The sequence below is a fragment of the Gopherus evgoodei genome, chromosome 6 (genome assembly GCF_007399415.2).
Source record: "Gopherus evgoodei ecotype Sinaloan lineage chromosome 6, rGopEvg1_v1.p, whole genome shotgun sequence".
NCBI classification, from domain to species: Eukaryota; Metazoa; Chordata; order Testudines; family Testudinidae; genus Gopherus; species Gopherus evgoodei.
Genome location: NC_044327.1, coordinates 79,678,968 through 79,699,000, shown reverse-complemented (window position 1 = coordinate 79,699,000; position 20,033 = coordinate 79,678,968). Strand labels below are relative to the sequence as shown.

At 39.1% G+C, this 20,033-nt stretch overlaps 1 protein-coding gene across 17 annotated transcripts in view; it reads right to left on the bottom strand.

The window, feature by feature from the left end:
- MEF2C (myocyte enhancer factor 2C) overlaps positions 1–16,580 on the bottom strand; it is a 157,103-nt gene extending 140,523 nt beyond the window's left edge. For 16 of the 17 annotated variants that reach the window (XM_030567804.1, XM_030567808.1, XM_030567807.1 and 13 more), the window contains exons 1-2: positions 16,410–16,580; positions 388–486 (exon numbers count right to left, since the gene is read on the bottom strand). The gene's annotated coding sequence lies outside the window, so the exon portion shown is untranslated. Of the gene's footprint in view, positions 1–387; positions 487–2,704; positions 2,798–16,409 lie in introns of those variants that run through there. The other variant, XM_030567812.1, reaches the window with a different exon arrangement.
- Between the last annotated feature and the right edge of the window lie 3,453 nt (positions 16,581–20,033).

The following is a 20,033-nucleotide window of genomic DNA, read 5'->3' as shown; positions in this document are numbered from 1 at the left end:
CTTCAATCCATATGCCTTTATAATTGAACATAATGTATAAATTTGAAAAATCTCAAAGATAATAGGATATGGATTCCAGGAGCAGAATTTAAATATTTTATAAACCATAGGAAAGAACTGGAATGTATATAATTTCTTGTCAAATGAATTAATTCTAAAAGATATTCACAAGGCATGGCTGAGACATGAACTTTAAATAAAATGGTATGCCATTACTAAAACGGTGTAATGCACAGCAAGCAATGATTACAGAAAGCCTTTGTCAATGGTATACCTGCAAGTACACAATACAGCAGAATTTGCTATCAAGGCTTTGATCTGAGCCTAACATTTGAAATTATAAAAACTACTTAATAATATTAAATGCAATAAATATTAAACACTCACCACATACACTCTCTTTATTGTCAAAATCATCCGCCTCCAATGCTTTACTTAATCTGTTCCATAGTAGTTACTTCACAGTTTACAATTCTTATTCGGCACCTTAGATATTTAAAAGCACAAAAGTAGCATATTATTAAAATGTAGGTCTGTGGTAGTGAGATGCATGAAAGAAACAGCTTCTGAAAAATACTGTCTTTGTTGTTCTGAACTTACATCTCACGATCATATCACTTTTAACTATGTATGATCAAATACCTTTATGTATTAAACAGCTGCAGAAAAATCTATCTGAATCCTACTTTGGGGATGCTGAAATATCAATAAAATTGTGAATTGTAATAAAACTATTGATCTGAGATTGTAATAATCTTCTGAGTAGGTATTATATAAAATATTTACGGTTGTCTTCATGGTTTTTTTAAACAGTTCCCTCACTGCTTAATGAAGAGGTGTACTGTACAGAAGTAACAATTAAAATTATTGTGTCAAAAGCTGGAATTTTATGGCAAAGTGTATTCATCAATTTATTTTATTTTTTTTAAGAACTGTTGGTTTTTACACACCAACCACCATCTGAGAAAGGTTCCAAAAAGGCCTACCTTTTAGATTGCAAAACTGCCTGTAATCATAACACTTTTCTTCTTGTATTGTTTGTCCGGCCTTCTGTACACCAGCTGCTTGTGAAAATGGTGTCTTCACCCAAATTATAATGTGCCACCCATCAAAGTAATCAAGTAAATGGCCAGGTTTATAGCTGTAGACTATTTGAATGATCATTTGGACCATTTCTTATCTGATAGTTTCCTGATATCTTGCCTTTCTATTAATACTTTAAAAAAAGTTTCATTTTTATTTGCATATTTGAAATGGCTTAAGAATTACTGCACCAGACAGTGTTTGAGTTTTAGGAGAAGCTTATTATTGTTCACAAGTAGGAAGTTAGTATATTCCAGTCTCTTGAGGTTATTCACAAAACACTGGGATATATACAGGATGCCTCCTGCAAAATCCCCCTCACAGGCACAATATGCCTGGTTTCCCCTTGCAGCTACAGTGTGGGTCCTTTCTTTAAACTCTTTATACTAGGGGTGGGCTTGATTCCAAAGAGGGGCTGTAAGGATGGGGGGGGGGGAGAGAAAGGGAGGGAGTATTTCTCAGCCTCCTGGAACTTGAGACTGGCCAGCCTTTACCAAACATCCGGAAGGCCACTGCCAAGGGCTGCTTTTGAGTTCAAACAGCCCAAACCCTAGCAGATGATTTTTATGGCCGCTCAATCCACTGACACTGCACAGATTACAGACCAATCAAAAGTACAGTAAAGCAACAGCCGCGCTGTACCCGTCGGATTTCCCCTCCTCTCCTCCGGCTTCAGGCTGTTGCCGGTGTAGTGTCAGAAAAAGAAAAGCCAACAAGTGTTACGTATTGGTACTAGTAGCAAAATGTGTCCGCAGCGGTTTTTGACACTACATTGTGTTCGTGGGCGATGAAATTAATGGACATGGATTGGGAAGACAGAGACAAATGTGCGTGCGCACTGAAGACACGGCAGCAAGTGTCATCTGTGAACATGGAAGATAGAGAGAAAGAGTGTGTGTGTGCATATACACACATTGGGAGGCGAGAGGCAGATTTCGGGTGCATGGCCCTGGTGTGTGTGTGTAGGGGGGAGGGTAATGTGTTGTGGATGCTGGGAGAGAGTGGTGTTGAGTGTACCCGAGGAAGGCGTGATGGAAGCGGGAGCAGTACAAGGAGTGTGACCTACGCGTTTGGAGTGGAAGAAGTGGGTAGAAGACGGGATCCTAGGCGGTGTGTGCCTTTGAGCTGAGTGAAAGAAGAGCATCATCTGTGTAATGGATAGCTTTGTGCAGAGCCGGGGATGTGCGAGTGTGCTCGCGCGCGCAATGGGGGAGCGATGCGGTCGGTGTGTGCACCATGTGGCGGACACGCGGGCGTGCGCTGTAGAGGCGAGCCCTGCTTTATGGCTGTGTGTGCTTTAGGAAGGAGGTGAGTGCCACGTGTGTGCGCGCACGATGGCAGGGACGGGTGCCGCGCGTGTGTGTGTGTGTGTGTGTGTGTGTGCGCGCGCGCGCGCACTGGAGGAAGAGTGCTGTGGCTTCTTATGTGCGCACTGAAAAAGGGGGCTGGGGGATTTGTCACTCACGGTGGGGTGGGAGTGGGCTGCAGAATCTGTTTGCTCTGGGACAGCACAGTAACCAAGACTTCGTCCCCTGCCCCTCTCCGACTACAAAAACCCAGAGAAGGCAGAGGAAACGCTCATTAAGGACCAAACCCCAAAATAAAGCAGAAATGCACTTACATGCTGGACAGTCTGGATGCCCAAGAGTCACACAGTGCGCTTTATGCCCTGCGTATCAGTCACTCAGCCAGACTAGGCACCACTGCCCAGTCTTCCTCGCCTCCTGCTCCCCCCGCCACTGCCCCTTGTTTGCCTGTCTGGACTCAGGAACCCACAGGGCTGGGGACGGGGGGGAGAGAGAGAAAGAAGCAGGAACACGTGGGGGCTGCCTGCCTTGCTGTCATCATTGCGGAGCCATCAGCGCTCCCAGGTCCTCTACTGCCGTTTTCCCTAGTCCCATCTGTACGCGTCGTGTGCGCCTCGGCAGGAGCAGGCTCAGCAGGGGCTGCTGGCAAGGGAGTGGAGCTAAGTCCCCTGCTATTTCCCCAAGGGGATGATGTGGAAAGGTGAATGGGGCGGGGGAATAAGCTGTGTATTTTTAAAACTAGCTATTAAAACATACCAGCATGGATCCCACGTACCTACTTACATCTCACCGTGCAAAGAGGTTTGCTGCAGCCGGTGAGTCCTGCCCAAGGCAGAGATCCATCCCTGTTTCTGTTTGCACAGCAGCTGCAGCGCTCATGCAAACAAGCAGGATTTGGGAGGTTTGGAAAGCACACATACGCTTTAAAAACAGAATATTGGTCTGGTTGGCTGTGGTAGTGGATTCAAACTGATGGAGTGGTTTGGGGTTTTTTTGGCAGTAGCTTGAATCTTCGTGGAATTATATTTGCATTGTTTGCTGGGTGCAAACTCAGAAGAATAAATGTGGTAACACCCCTTTTTTGCTTCGGGAGTTTCTCAGCATTTACATTAGACGTCACTTGTTTCATGAGTTTATTATAACTCAGCTGGGCAAATTCACTGATTACTGAAATAGTCCCAGACCCGTCCTCAAGCCTCCTCAACACTGGTGATTGTAGGGCTGCGTCAATTATCTGGGCTAAAAACTTTTATTACAACTTTGTTGTTATTTAAAATAACAGAGAGGGAGAGAGATCCGAATGACAGGAGATTCTAACTCAGGGTTGCATCTGTGAAAGTCTTGAAAATTCCTCGGAAACCTTCACTCTACTCCGGACTCCACTACGTAGTGAGTTTAGCTGTGCATGAGCTCACGTGACAGAGATATGGCGCCCGTACTAAACCTGTTAAGCAGTTTACATTTTTGTTTACCTCTCTGTCCTTGATTGTTACAGCTAGTATTGCACAGTATAAATAGGTTTATAGTGGATATCTATTTGCATGTGAGTGTTTATGTCTTAGACCACACTGGGAGGAAGAATCAGTATAGTTCTCTATATAGCACATGTAATGGAATGGGAGTCATGAGTGGTTGAGGGAAATATGTAAATTTGTAATAGAAAACCATATTGTTGATGGGGAAGACAGTTGGTAAAGATGTTTGATATAGCTAGTGTGTATGAGGTATAATATGGTAGATGGCTTATTCTGGGAAGGGGAATTTGACTGTAGGTGTGTGGTTCCTGTGTTGTAAGAATGTAATCTGTATGGGTTGTTGTAGCGGGGATATGTAGCTCACATTTAGAAATGTATGTAAAGATATATTGAGTGTGTGTCTCTAAGTTATATGGGATAGAGCAGAGGTAGGCAACCTCTGGCACATGAGCTGATTTTCAGTGGCACTCACACTACCCAGGTTCTGGCCGCCGGTCTGCTGGGGCTCTGCACTTTAATTTAATTTTAAATGAAACTTCTTAAACATTTTAAAAACCTTATTTACTTTACATACAACAATAGTTTAGTTATATATTATAGACTTATAGAAAGAGACCTTCTAAAAACGTTAAAATGTATGACCGGGACGCGAAACTTTAAATTAGAGTGAATAAATAAAGACACGGCACATCACTTCGGAAAGGTAGCCCACCTCTGGGATAGAGAGAGGGAGCAATGGTAGGGTTGTTTGTGGTGTATCTCTTTTTTTCCAGACTTTCAAAATTCCTTCCCTCCACCATACATGGGTTGTGCTGCTCCCTTATGGATGTTTTCAAGGGTCTTTGCAATAAGGAAGATATCAACTAACTGACTGTACAGGCAAAACAATGAAAATGTCTATACACAAAGTGCCATCAAACAAACAAAGTGAACAAACTGAAAAAAGAAGGATTTTTTTGCTAACTTCTTTCATTTATAGGTGTTACATTGTTATATCAGAAAATGTTCTGAACCTGATCTCCAAGTTGATGCTGTCCTCCTTTAAATATTTCCTAACCCTTTTTTTTTCTGGGAGGGGGGTCTGGGAATTTCCTTAAGGTTCTTTTTTCCCACAAAGAGTATTTATAAATAAACCAGTGAAATGTGAAAACATTTATAGATAAATATCAGAGGGGTAGCTGTGTTAGTCTGGATCTGTAAAAGCAACAAAGAATCCTGTGGCACCTTATAGACTAACAGACGTTTTGGAGCATGAGCTTTCGTGGGTGAATACCCACTTCGTCAGATGCATGTAGTGGAAATTTCCAGGGGCAGGTATATATATGCAGGCAAGCTAGAGCTAATGAGGTAGTTCAATCAGGGAGGATGAGGGCCTGTTCTAGCAGTTGAGGTGTGAAAACCAAGGGAGGAGAAACTGGTTTTGTAATTGGCAAGCCATGCACAGTCTTTGTTTAATCCTGAGCTGATGGTGTCAAATTTGCAGATGAACTGAAGCTCAGCAGTTTCTCTTTGAAGTCTGGTCCTGAAGTTTTTTTGCTGCAGGATGGCCACCTTAAGGTCTGCTATAGTGTGGCCAGGGAGGAGAACACTTCAACCTCCCTGGATGGGAGGAGAACAGGATTAAACAAAGACTGTGAATGGCTTGCCAATTACAAAACCAGTTTCTCCTCCCTTGGTTTTCACACCTCAACTGCTAGAACAGGGCCTCATCCTCCCTGATTGAACTACCTCATTAGCTCTAGCTTGCCTGCATACATATAGCTGCCCCTGGAAATTTCCACTATATGCATCTGACGAAGTGGGTATTCGCCCACGAAAGCTCATGCTCCAAAACGTCTGTTAGTCTATAAGGTGCCACAGGATTCTTTGCTGCTTTTGTAGATAAATGTTTTCTTTTGACAAAAGAGCCTAGACTTTGCTAAAATCATCATAAAATGTAAAAAGCAATGTGAAATAGTATTTGATTCTAATATTTTGTTCTGAAGATTCCTATCCTAGGGATGGTTCCACTAATGGAGTTTACAAACCAGAGATCAGGACAGCTTTTAAACCTGTTGTGATCTTGGAAGAATTTGTAAACTCCCCCCCTGAGTCTTGATCTTTATAGGTGTAATGTTAGAAATTTTTTTTGTCTATGGACCCAGTTCAGAAAGACACTTAATTTCCTTATTTTAATCATGTGTATAGTCCCACTGACTTCAATGGGGCATGTGTTTTAATACCTTGCTGAATTGGGGCCATTGTATGAATTATCATTTGTGAAAGCTGCAGAGCTGATGTACCATCCATACAAAATCTTCATGGACTTTTGTTGGGCTCATGGACCTGATTCAAAGACCATTCAAATAAGTCTTTACATTGACTTCAGTGGGTTTTAGATCAGGCTCTAAAATGGCAGCTCAGACTTTTATAATACCTACATCAAAGATCATCCAACCCTGCTCTCCCAGCACTGGGATCCCATATCCTGTACCAGACCCTTTTTCTCCCTAGTGTATTTAAATATCCACATTATTCTTTGCACCCATCATAATGTTTATTATGTCTGTTTTTAGAAAGGGGGCAACCACTGAAGTCACTGAATTTGCGTGGGAGTAATTTAGGGCAAAATATAACCTAAAATCACTAAATAATTCTTTAAGATTTATGGACTCCAAAAATGTACATCTGTGCCTCTGTGCTAATTTTCTATGGAGGAGAAACATATGAACAGTTTTAAAGTTCCTAGGCTTTAAACAAAAATCTTTAAGCAAACATCTGCTAGTTTTGCATCAGAAACATAACTCAGACAGGTTCTGTAGTTAATCTTAAATTACCACCCAAAAATCTCCTGTGACATAAAAGTATAAATTCATTAAATTTCTGGTTGCACAGATTTTCTTTAGAAAAGATAAAGAAGCAGGTTAAAACTAGGCCTAGAATAGAAACTTGAAATCAATTTGTTTACACATCACTAATGTCTCAGGACAAGGTCTATACATTTCAAAATATTTTTTTAAAAGCTGATTTTTTCATTTGAATTAGTAATAAAATTATTCACCAGTCTGATTATTTTTGTGTTCATATAATCCAAAAATAATTCAATTTTTTAAAGCAAAAAATTTGGCGTGGAATAAATCCATGATACACTGTAATCTGTCTGTCAATTTCATGACTGCTAAAATCTACCTGGATAAGTGAACATCAGAAATACAATGAATTTATTATTAAATAACAAGAGTTTTAACAAAATATATGTAGTGTAGTAATCAACAATTTCAGTCTCTCAAGTAAGTAGTGCATTTTATAAATAGATTAAAAAAAACAGCAGCAACCCACCTACATACATTATGTTCTCCCTGTAAATAATTTGCTTCATTTTACAAATTAACAAGAGGCAGGAGATTCAGACCTTAACTCATGCTATTGTGTTCTGTTTTTTTAACTAACAAAAGGAGGCAGCCCTGTTCTCTGTTGTGATCTGACCCCTGCATAGCATGCGGGGGTGGAGAGCTCTCAGAGACAGCCCCTGGAGAATACTTCCATTGGAAGGTGTCATATATCTGGCATAAAATTTCTGCTCTGGCATGTTGGGGACTGGAAGGAGCGTACGGGCAAGGATGTTGGCAAGAGGTCAGAGGGATGTGGCAGGTGTGTGCTGTGCTCTTGCTATTTCTGCTTTCTCTGGGCCATAAAAATAGCACAAACTAGAGCAGTGAGGCTGCTCTAGGCCAGCTAGACTTCTGACTGTCCCAGAATACAGGGAGTGTGAAGATAGCTTAGAGCCTATTTGCAGAATGTCTGTCTTATAAATGATTGTCATATTTATTTTTCAGTGTCTTTCATAACCTGTAGGCCTGACCCAGCAGAGAATAACTAGCTTTCTGGATCATGCCAAGTCCAGAAGGACAGGGTTTCTTCACAGCAGGTTGGCCTCTCCAGGAGAAAGTTCAGTTTGCTGCAGAAGGCTCAAAGAGAGCTAAACAGCAGAACAGCCTCTTGTGAAGTAAGCTGCACAGCTGACAGGGGGAGGAACTCTCATATAAGATAACTTGCCCTCCACATCATCCTGCTCCAGATCCACATGACTTTTCACATTTGGTTCCTGTAGCCTGTGCAATTGGCTACAGCGTAGGAGGCAGAAGCATCCATCTTCCTTTTCCTTCTCCTTGATCTCCATTTCTTTTTGGGAAAGTTTGATTATTCGGCAGGCTACGTATCTCTTCTCTTTTCCTGAAATGGAGTTGTTGGCCATGTCTTGACTGTCTTCACACTCAAGAATTTTTTGGTGAAAAGCCAACTGGTAGCGTCTCCTTGTTAATACCTTGATACTCCGAGCACTTCATCGCCATTTCTGGTGATACACTAGGGAAGTAGGTAGCCTGAAGTGGTCAGAAAATGCCTAATGAACAGGGCCATCGCTTCCATTTAGGCGGCCTAGGCAATCGCCTAGGGCATCAGGATTATTGGGGGGTGGCATTTTGCCGGGGGGGGACGGCAGGCGGCTCCGGTGGACCTGCCGCAGTCGTGCCTGCGGAGGGTCTCCTGGTCCCTCGGCTCCAGTGGAGCTGCCGCAGACATTCCTGCAGACGGTCCACTGCTCCCGCGGCTCCGGTGGACCTCCCACAGGCATGGCTGCGGCAGCTCCACCGGAGCCGTGGGACCAGCGCGTGGGGCGGCGAAATGGCCATGAGCCCAGGGCATTAAAAACACTAGCGCTGGTCCTGCTAATGAAGCATTCTGTAGCTACTACAGATAGGAGCAGCTTCCACAACTTTGGAGACAATGAGGTCCATGAAATTTCTGAGGGCCAAGAAATGCAGGGGATTGTTTTGGGTAGATCTTAGCCATAACTCAAACAGAATTTCAAACAGAAATGGAATTTTTTTTAAGGTGAGAAAACCTTGGCTAACTTATTCCCCCATTTCTGAAGGCCATTATATTTCCTGGCTTTGGCTACAAATTCAAATTCCAAGTATCACAAGAAAGGATGCTGCTGATGTATTTCTAGCTAGAAAGGAAATACCAGAGGTTTTGTGAGGAACCCAGTTCTCATGAGTTTTCCAGACCAAACTTCAGGATACGCTTTAGATAAGCATCCAGACTTTTGGATGTTTCTCTGACCCTTTGCATCTGTTGCAATTTGCTCACCACTTGCTTGAATCAAATTTAGAATAAATGAAATGCTATTTTAGAAGGGTGTATGCTCACCAGGTTATCAACAGGGTGTATAATGTGGTGTCTTGCATATATTCTGAGTGTATACACAGGGTACGGAGGAACTGAACAGGTGTGAGAGGGCCTCTAGATGTCTGACATTCTGCCAGTGGGCATGTGCAAAGATGCTTAAGACACGTATTGCCCAGATGATGCATAAGCCCCAGTGGGATTCACAAACTAGGTGTTCCCTTACCTATCTTGTTGGCAGGGCCTAATCTGGTAGAGGTGCTCAGAGGCTGCCTGAGAGCACACTTATAGGATCAAATCCTGCACAAAACAATGGAGGAGGTGGTGGTGATGCCCTTTTACCCAGTAGCCCATGGGTTAGAGTACTCTTACCACTGGGCTATTGGAGAAAAGAGAACAACCACCATCCTCCTTTCTCTTGAGAAAGGGCTGACCTGGCTTAAGCATCTAACTCCCTTTGAAAGTTTAGGCCCCATCCCTCTCCTCTTACTGGCTAGATTGTATGGCTCCCTACTTAATGTGCTGGGTTTTCTGAATCCCTTTCTTAGGCTCCTAACTCTCCCCATGCTTTGTATAGGGAGCCTGGATATCTAACCCATGGCTTAGGATTCCATTGGGTGATGTGGCAACTAAATGTAGGTGCTATAATGTTGAGTCTTAGTCCCCTTTGTGGATCTAGCCTCCAAGCACTACCATTTCCTTAGTCTTTTTATAGAGGGCTTCTGAAAGTTGAAAACTCCGTTGGATATGTTAGTAGGAGCCAGTAATGCTTATAAGCACAACATTCAACTTCACAACTTTCAGATGTTGTGCTCATGCTACTTATGCTAACATATGTTATAACGTTCATGAAGCCTCTGCTGTGCTGGCATTCATTATAACTCTTCTGTGGAGGCCTTTTTAAAGGTTGTACTTATTGAGATTACAAGGAAAGAGAGGCAGAAGAGATTGTGTTTGGATATAGGTTTAGGTAAATTTTTTGCACCTGAAGTTGGACTATGGCTGTTGTATAAGCTATGGCAAAAACAGATTCAGTTCTTTGGTTGCAAAATTCACAATTTGTGCTCATGAGATCCGTAGTGGTGGGAATATCATGAGATCAGATAGTCATGGAAGATATTTTCCATCTCAGATAGTGGAAATCTCATGGGAACAAGTTGTCCTGTGAGAATCTGGTTGCATCAAAACTGGAATTTGAAAATAGGCCTCTTCAAATTTTGGATCCAGCTTCAAGCCGAAACTTGGAGTGAATTTGGATCTGGAAATTCTAGACAGACTTATCTGAAATTTGAAGAGATTCAGGGTTCCACATAGCAGTTTTGGCCTACATCTTGCCATGTCTGAAAATCTTTCATAAGGAAACACAAAGTCAGGCAGATGACATATGACCTTCAGAAATGTCTGAGATACAACTTTGTGAATATCTATATAAGCCAATCAAAGAAAACTAAGCCGGTTCTCTAAGTATGATAGAAATCCTCAGAAATTTAGCTTTTGATAAAGAAGACAGTTGAAATTGTGTTTTAAGTGAGGAAGATGTGACAAAAGGCTTTGATTCAAGTTCTTTATCTTAAATGAATCCTTTAAATATAAATTGAAAGTTGTTAGATTAACTGGTCCACAAAGACATTACCCTCACCACATTTAAACTCTTCCTAAAAATTCACTTCTTCCACCATGACCACAAGAAGTGAGTTACTATTCACTAACTTTTATCTTTATCTTCATTATATTATTAAAAAACCCAAATCTCTACAAAACAACCAAGATGTATACATTCCCAAACCGAGTAACAACAACATGATTACCGCTGTAAGACTTTCCCTCCTTGCCTCTGTCTCTATTAATCACCCAAACTTGTGTCTCCTCTAAAATGTAGGTTAGAAGCTCTGTGGGGCAGGGGCCATGTTTTTCTGTTTCTTGTGTGAAACATCTAGAAGCCTTTTGGCTACTATAAAATAATAATAATAATAATCATCATCATCACAGGTCAGATTCTTATCTTGTGTAACTCAGTGTAGCACCACTGACTTTGATGGAGCTATACTGAGTTACATCAGCTAAAGAGCTGGCCCCAAAAGTTTGGGTTTCATTATGAACTTCAAACTTACCATGATTCTCCAAACAGTATGAGCTCTGGATGAGTTTTATGCCTCACTCTCTGGGATTCCCCTCTCCCTAACTAGCCAACTTCAAAGGGCTGAGCGAGAAATGGTTGACCTTCTTAGCCATGAGTGGGATGGAAGAGTGAGGAATGGAGAACAGCGACTGAAGTAGAAGGAAGCTGTATGATTTGGTGGCTGTGGTTGTATGGAGAGGACCGATTGGGTGCTGGATATTCATGTTTGGGTTGAAGGTAGATTGAGAAGGGACCCTAACTCGGTGAAGGGATCTGTGAGGAGTATTTCTGGATTAAAGGGGTTTTGGTTAAGGACCAGGTTTTCTCTTCACAAAGGTGAGGGTTTGGGAGCTCTTTTGTCGTTGCCACACTAGAGGTAGGGAGAGGCTCTTTGACTTAAGCAGGATGCACACCTATTATAACTTGCATGTGTTCCACAGCAAAGATTACAAAACAACCACTGACTTTGGTGAGAGTTATGCATGTATGTGGACCACAGGACTGGGCCCTAAAATGTTACCAAAAGTGTAGGGGTAGAGTTCCAAATAATTAACTGGTTGAGATAGAATGCAAAGGACATATAATAAAAATTGAATTAGTGATGGACATACTATTGCAGTCCTTACTCAGGCAAAATTCCCCATTGAACTGAACACAAGTTTCGACTGAGTGAGACTGCAGGATCAGACCTGATACTACTACAAACTTTCAAAAGATTCAGGAACCTCCTGAAGACTTGAAGGACCGAAGGCTGGTTGGTTGATTATTTTAATACTCAAGGCTTTTGCTATGGCTTGTGGATTCTTTCTTGATTTTTAGTATTGCATGATACTAGACCAGGGTCAGCAACCTTTCCGAAGTGGTGTGCCAAGTCTTCATTTATTCACTCTCATTTAAGGTTTCACGTGCCAGTAATACATTTTAACGTTTTTAGAAGCTCTCTTTCTATAAGTCTATAATATATAACTAAACTATTGTTGTATGTAAAGTAAATAAAGTTTTTAAAATGTTTAAGAAGCTTCACTTAAAATTAAATTAAAATGCAGAGCCCTCCGGACCGGTGGCCAGGACCTGGGCAGTGTGAGTGCCACTGAAAATCAGCTCGTGTGCTGCCTTGGGCACACGTGGCATAGATTGCCTACCCCTGTACTAGACCTTTCTCAAGGATATAACATCTATGGGTAATATTTTCTCTAATGATTTCAAATTGGGACAAGTATATGGCTATTAGAGAAAGAGTTGCCGATGGATGTGGATATTGAGTATTACAATGTTCTGCCATCACTTGATAGAATCAAGCAGAAAGAACAAATAGTGCAGACGTAATAAAGCTACACATTTTTATGATTTTCATATTCTTTAATGCCTTTTTTCTTCAGTCAATAAGGACTTAAAGAGAAGAACTAATGAGGGAAAGAACTGAGTTTTTGAGAGAGCAAAGATTTATAAAGGTTTGTTTTGTTGAACCTGTTGTTTATCAGTTGTTAGACATCTTGGTGGAATTTTATTGTTTTTCATTGGCAGATGCTGTCATACAGTACAATATATCAACAATATTAATGCTGGGGTCAGCTTCAGATATCAACTGCACAATATGCACACCGTGTAAATGTATAAATAGAGAAAGATTGTATCTATGTTTGCCTGAACAAAATGGCCATTGACTATTTTATTCAATCTGTAAAGTTATTTAGGGTGATTCCAGTGAACTGCAACTGTATACTCACCTTTGAATATATGCACTTATCCTTTCCAAGCTGTATATATTGAACTTGAGTTTAGAATCTGCTGCTTTCAGATTTAAACATTGAGCACATTGCACTTTTTAGAAGATGTTTTCTTTGCTAAAAGTTTCTGTTGTTTGTCTTATCATAAATGGAATTTTGATATTAGTCTTGTCATGCTAGCCACTTCTCTAGGAATGAATATTAGTATACAAGGATTGCATTTTGCACTATATATATAGGAAAAGAAGACACAGTGAACAACAGAAATGCTGTATTTCAGCTCAGGGGATGGGGCAGGCAGCAGAGAGGTCACCCAGGGGACTTTAGTGTCCCATTGTGCACAGTGGAGCCAAACACTGTGGCACCTTTGTGATGGGATTGCATCAGGAAATTGTGGGCAGGTCAGGGGAGAGTAGGGGCATGGTCAGTGTGTCTTCAGTTGTACATTAGTCCATAGCCACTACTGTAGTCCTGGAGTAGAAGCACCCAAACTAAGCAGCTGCTCTGTGCGGAGCCAACAGACTGACAGGCAGGAGAATTCCATACTCCACCACCGTTTAACATCCATATCCCCATGGGTAAAGCTCTTTTATTACAGCTTTAAGTAGAGGAGCAGGATTTGGTCCAGTGTCCTATTAACTCAGTGGGAATTTTTATTAAGAAAAAACTGGAAGATTGGGCTCTGCAAGTTTACATAGAAAATATTTTAATAGGGGGCTAAGAAGGTATTTTTTCACTATATAAAGAAAAAATGTTTTGTAAATGTAATTATTTCAGAAATCATTGACATTTTACATGTGGATAAGTTACATGTTCGTTAATAAAAAAGCCAATTAGACAAAATATAAAGCTACTGGGTTTTATTCTGTTTTCACTTGCACCAGTTTTAGACCACTATAATTCCATTAACTTCAGTGAACTTCTGATTTATATTCATTCAAATGAGAGGAGAACAAGGCACAAAATACCATTCAACTCTGATTTGAAAAGCTCTGTTGTACTTTTTGCCAAAGCTTTGTGGTTAGAACACATTTATATTTACACGCACTATGGAATAACTAATATAATTGTCTCCCTGACACTAAAGTTTCGGATTTATTAGAAAAGACAAACATATGGTTGAAAGCTGAACTAGTTTGTAGAAAGATTTTAAAAAATAGCTGCAGAATAAGCAACAATATTTTACGAAGTAAATAACTCAGGTTGAGGTGAGTGTTGGTTTCTTAGTTGTTAATAAATAGTTGGGACAGTAATAAATGAATGTATTCAATATTCCAGATGGCATGGCCTGATTCTGTTCCTTTGAAGACAATAGAAAAACTTTTATTGACTTTAATGAGAACAGGATTTTTATCATTTAGCATTTAATCACCAAATTACATTTAATAGAAATATTTCAGAATTTCATTTAGTATTGTAACTGTGTTTACATTTGTTGATTGGATAAATTACAAGCACAGTGACCAAAAAAGGATAATTAATTATCCTGAATTTCATTGTATGAATTGTATCTAATCTGAAATCTCTACTTTGCATTATGTACAGCCTAATCATCATTCCAAAAAGCGAACTGTTCTCTAGTGAAGTTGTATTTAACAAAAGGGCCTAATTAAAAGATTTTTTGAAATGAATTGAGGAACAGACCAACTCTATTAAACTATGTTATGAGTCTAATGAAATTATCTAGGATTTAGTCACATTAATTGCTGTTACCAGGGCTCTAGGATCAATACAGTGCAGTGCTGAGGAAATGATAGCCTATCAAAATAAGTTTTAAATCAAAGGTTGTGCACAGTACTTAGCTAGTGTGATATGTACTTATTTCAGATTTATTCTAGGAATTGAATTATAAAAAGATAAATATATGTAATGAATATAACAGTACTGGGATTTAATGGCTGTATAAGACATTTGATAGTGAGATTTCTGTATTTTAAAAATATGGTATATGAAAAAGCAATGCTCTACAGATTTATTCTTATTTCAGAGGAAGCCCCAGGACTTTGGTATTCAGCAAAAATTTCTTTTGCTTCTCATAAGTTGTTTCAAATTAATATTGATTTGAAAAAAATATTATTTGCATTTATGGTGTTACTAATTATTTTTAGACAAGTATCATACATTCTACAGCCCTTCTGTGTCCATCTCACAAACCACAGAATATTCTTGTCATAATAAAAATTAATTGTTTTTAACACAGCATGGTCCATAAAGTTGCATTGGCTGTGCTGTACCCTTCTTGTGATCCAAAGTGAACAAGACAGACAAAGATTAAGGGCCTGATCCAGCTCCATTTGGATCAAAACTCTCATGGAGTTTAACAGTTCAGGATCAGGCTTTGATACACTAATGTGGAATCTTTAAATTTTAGTGTTCCATCCCAGCTTTAGCTCCCCAGCCCTGATAAATCATTCATATTTTCACAGTAATCTCCAATGTAGAAGTTATATAACTGTTTATTTAAGCATGCTCCCGTACTTTTGTTTTACTTTTGTGCCTTTTATGTGCATGTGACTTGTGAATATGGAATTTGGTTGTTTAAATGGTTTCGTATGTTCACCATGTATAATCATCTTCAAGTTTTCTGTTTGCTTACTTCTTAAAATAAATGTTTTCCATTTAATACAACAGTTTGTAAGAATTGCTGTGAAGCAAAGTTAAAAGGATGAGTTCTTGAAATAGAAATTCATAATAAAAACATTTACAAAATGTTTTAACATGTGGACTCATTTCCCCCATGTTTTCACATTAATTAAAATCTTATTGTCGTCGAAAAATATCCCTAGTCTATCCCCTTTCCTCCTAGTCTCCTTCCCCATCGCCTCACACATACATTCAGTTTGTGGTGTCATAAATCTAAACATTGCGCAAACAAACTGTAAATTTAAAAAGCACCGTGCAAAGAAAATACTTCCACAAAGTCTTTGTTTCATGATCTGACTTCTTACTCCAATGAAATCAACAACTGTTTCATATGGTTACCCTTTGAGTGTAAACTATTTTTAAAAATTATTTCAAGTTTTTTTAATTCACTCTCTTTTTATTAACCCATCATGGTGTTCATATGGAGTTTTTAATGTATTTGAATGTCAAATTAAACTACTAATACAGAGAGACTTCTACAAACAAAAAAATCCTATCTCATTAGAAATCAAAAGGGTAATGATTTGTTAAGAAACAATTTGCATTTAGAGATAAGAGTATGAACAGCCATGTTTGCTGGCTGAGAGTGTTCCTAAGTAGTTCTGTATGTAATCCTAAAGGTTTTTTGCATTCAGATTTGAAAGAAACAGTTTAAAAGGAATCAACTAAATCTTTCACTTTCAAGAAACCTTTCCTGAACAAAGAAATTACAATAAAATACCACATGAAACAGAGTGTGAAGCATGCTACAGAGCTTATCTATTTTCAGTTTTAAAAGTTTGAAAGTCTGAGCTATGATTCTGGAGGACAGGTATTAGCTCTTTGTAGAGAGCAGATCAGCTTTAAAGACTTAAATTATTTTTTCAATGTTTTGTCTATTAAAACTCACCAGTGCCCTTCTTCTGCTTCTCCAGGAAGTTGTACCCGTCAGCACCTGCTGAGGGCTTCGTTGACCAAACTGACAGGTAAAAAAATTCCTGTAGAATAAAGCCAGACCAGCTGGCTTTGAAGAGAAACCCCCCAGTTTGGGTTGTGTTTGCCTCACTCACCCTCTACTATGAAGACAGAAGCTTTTTCCCTTTTAGTTGTTGACCTGTAAGATGCGTGATCCCTGTGCACAAGTGTCTGGCAGGCCTAGGTGCACCTGCTCCTGTCACTCTAGAGTAAATTTAGCTGTAAAAGGTATCACTGACAACCAGACCTTTGTCAGCGCTGGCAAAAGAACACAGAATTACTGTCCCCCCATATGCTGCAAGTTCAAATGGAAAATATCAAAATCAGTCATTTCATCCAAAAATCACTCCTTTGAGGAAAAAATGAAATTGCTTTCATATGGCAAAGAAGTTTCCTCTTTTACATAGATGTTAAAATTACATTTCCAAGAATAATCTCAGAACAAGACAAGTTTTTGTTCTATTAATTGTGGCTGGAAGGAAACTTTTTTAATGGAAATACAGCACACATATATTTCAATTCAGACTATTAAACTGTGTTAAGTATTAAAGTTGATTGCCTTTCTTTTCACTAACTCATTGTGCTTTTTTATCCAAAGAAATATTAGACGGCTAAAAGTTCTCAAATAGGAGGTATTAATCTCACTCCCAAAATTAGAAAGCATGTAGTGTTGAGAGACTGGATGTCAAACTGTTCATAACACTTATGCTTTGAGAATCTAGGAACCAACGACTTTTAAAATGGTAGCTAATATACATGGAAAGCCATTAGATTTTTAAGCATTCTAAATTTGGCAGTCTTGTTCTTATTGGATTATGGTAAGGGTATTCATCATTTATATGCACCCTTTACTTTCTTCTTCTTCTTCTTTTTCCTTCCTTCCTCCTCCCGGAGATGACTTTTGGAGAATTTGGCAGTCTTGTTCTTATTGGATTATGGTAAGGGTATTCATTATTTATATGCATCCTTTACTTTTCTTCTCTTCTTCTTCTTTCTCCACCCCCTATCCCCCACTCCCATCCTTCGCCACCCGAGATGGCTTTTACAGAATGAAATAGAAAGAGGTAATTTACATTAATATGCCTATCTCAGAGTTTTAAAAAGTTGTCAACATAGGTACAGCGGCAGTAGCAGTTGTATACCTAGGTATGCAGCTTCCACTTGAAAAATTATGTGAAGTACTTAAATATAAAGAAAATTGCCAAAATATCTGTTTTACAGTATTGCCATTTAAAAGGGGCAAAATAAAGAGTGATGAGCAAAAGTCTGGGGCAGGAGCTTTTTGTAAAATAAACAACTCCCTGTTTACTTGCTATGTATAAACAGCCACTCACCAAACTGTATTTCTCTGCAGGGGCACCACTTTCAGATAAAAACATGGATCTGATTGGCATCATCCAGTATCCATGGAAACCCTGGTAAGTACCTCTCTCAGTGTGCACTCCTCTTATTCAGGGTTTAAAAGCTGAGTACTGAGTGTTTTATTTAATAATTATACAGGAGGTACTTTTTAGAAGCTTGCTAACGAGAAACAGATTCTTGTTTTTTGTGTGTGTCATAATAAAGCCCTTATGTTTTCACCATATTTAATAAAATCACGTGTTTCATTTCAAGCCCTCCATCAGATCTCGTTCTTAAATACAAAACAACCTTCTCAATGTCCTAATGAATGGGAATTCAGAACTTTTTGAAGACCCATTAGTGTCTGAAAAATAATGATCATAGTTCTTGTTCCTCTCGTGTTTAAGTACTTCTCTAATTGCAGTAACCCAAGTTGTTTTTCCAACTTAATACAGGGGAAAATCATTAATAAAAATAGACTTTTTTGTTTTTGTAAATATTTATAACCATTTATATGGTTGTTTGTTAGGTCACTGAAGTTAGCATCTTAGCAGCAAAGTAATAAAGAAGATGATTTAGTTTAGAAGTAAGTCAAAGAATAATTTTTCTATTAACATGTGCTTGCTGCCGTACTCAGCTAAAAGTACCAAGCTAAAGGACAGTATAAGAAAAGTAATGTTACATCTTCATATTTCCATATAGAGAAAATATTTCAGACATTAACTAAATTTATTTCAAAACCTATTATCCTTCAGAAGGCCGAGATCCAAAATAAAGGGAACAGATTGCTCCAAAGTTGCCTCAGCTCAATCTCAGAATTGTTTAGCAAGTCATATATCTGATTTAAGATAAACACATTTCTCAGTACAGTTTGATTTTACTCAAGTATAGTTTGATTACCATCCATTGGGTATAATTAACATTTGATAGGTATTTTTAAAAGTGCTAACTCAGTCATGTAAATAAAAAATATATTTTCCCCGCCTGAGCCAGCCTGTAGTTCTAAAATGTTCCGTTAATTACAACAATTATCAGAAAACACATTTCTATCTAGAAAGATCCAGTAGTTGTCATTGAAAGTCAACTGGTTTAGAGTCCTGGTTTTTTAAGTTTTATAGCTCTTCATATCATTTTCATTTACTCCCATTATTTTTTTTCACTTGCTACCTTGTCTCAGCAACCAAGTCCCTGGTGAGTGCAGATGGCACAAATGATCTCTCTGCTGATTAAGCCAGAACGACATTTGCAGACACTCCATGTTAAACTCCACTAACTATAATGAAAATTGTTACTTTATCACATACCTAAAACAAGATCTCTGTATCAGTCTGTACATCTATATATGTACATGTACTTTACAGAAGTGTGACAGTTTTATTTAAATATTATGATTCTAACATAGACTTTATGAACTTGTTTGACTTTCTATTAGAGCTTTGGTAGAAAATCTGTATGTGGGCTGGCCTATTCACTTAGCAGATAGTTCTGTGGACTGCCACATGACATTTAGGATTGTGATTGCTCTCAGGAACTCTCACTCTTTGAGCCAGCTAGGCATATTGGCGAGGTGAAACTCTCAGCCTCTGGGAAGGATGCAGGGCATACAACAATTTTGTACCTTTCCTCTCCATCATGTGCCTGTCCCTGTCCAAAGGTCAAGGTTGTTGGGGTACGATTGGGAAGTAGAATGAGACAGTAGCACCACTCCAAAACTTTGTGAATTCAGCCTACATATACATGAAATCTTAACCTTACTCCCCATCTTGAACTTTAAAAATGCCATATGTATATTTGAATAACTGGATGTGGGAAGGTTTTCCAGGTAGACCAGGATGTGCATGTGATACATATTGGGCTTGATCCTGTGAATTTGAAATCAATGGGAATTTTATCATTGACTTAATGAGAGCAAAATCAGTTCTTTTATCACTATTTAATAGAGTACAGTCTGAATCTCCTCAGTCCCAGATCTTGGGCAGGTAAAGGGATCGTTTGGACACATAAAGCTTTATCTTAATGGTATAGTTTTCAGATCTTTGATTTTAAGTCATTAATTCCAGGATACCTTTTATCTAGCATTTGATAGAGAATTGCTTCCAAATGCTAGAAAGGCACCTTGAAGCATATTGCAGTCCCTCTTTATCCTGCAAAATAGAGAGAAAACTTTTGGACCAAATTTCAGCTTTCAGATGCTCAGAAACTATGGCAAAAGCGCTCA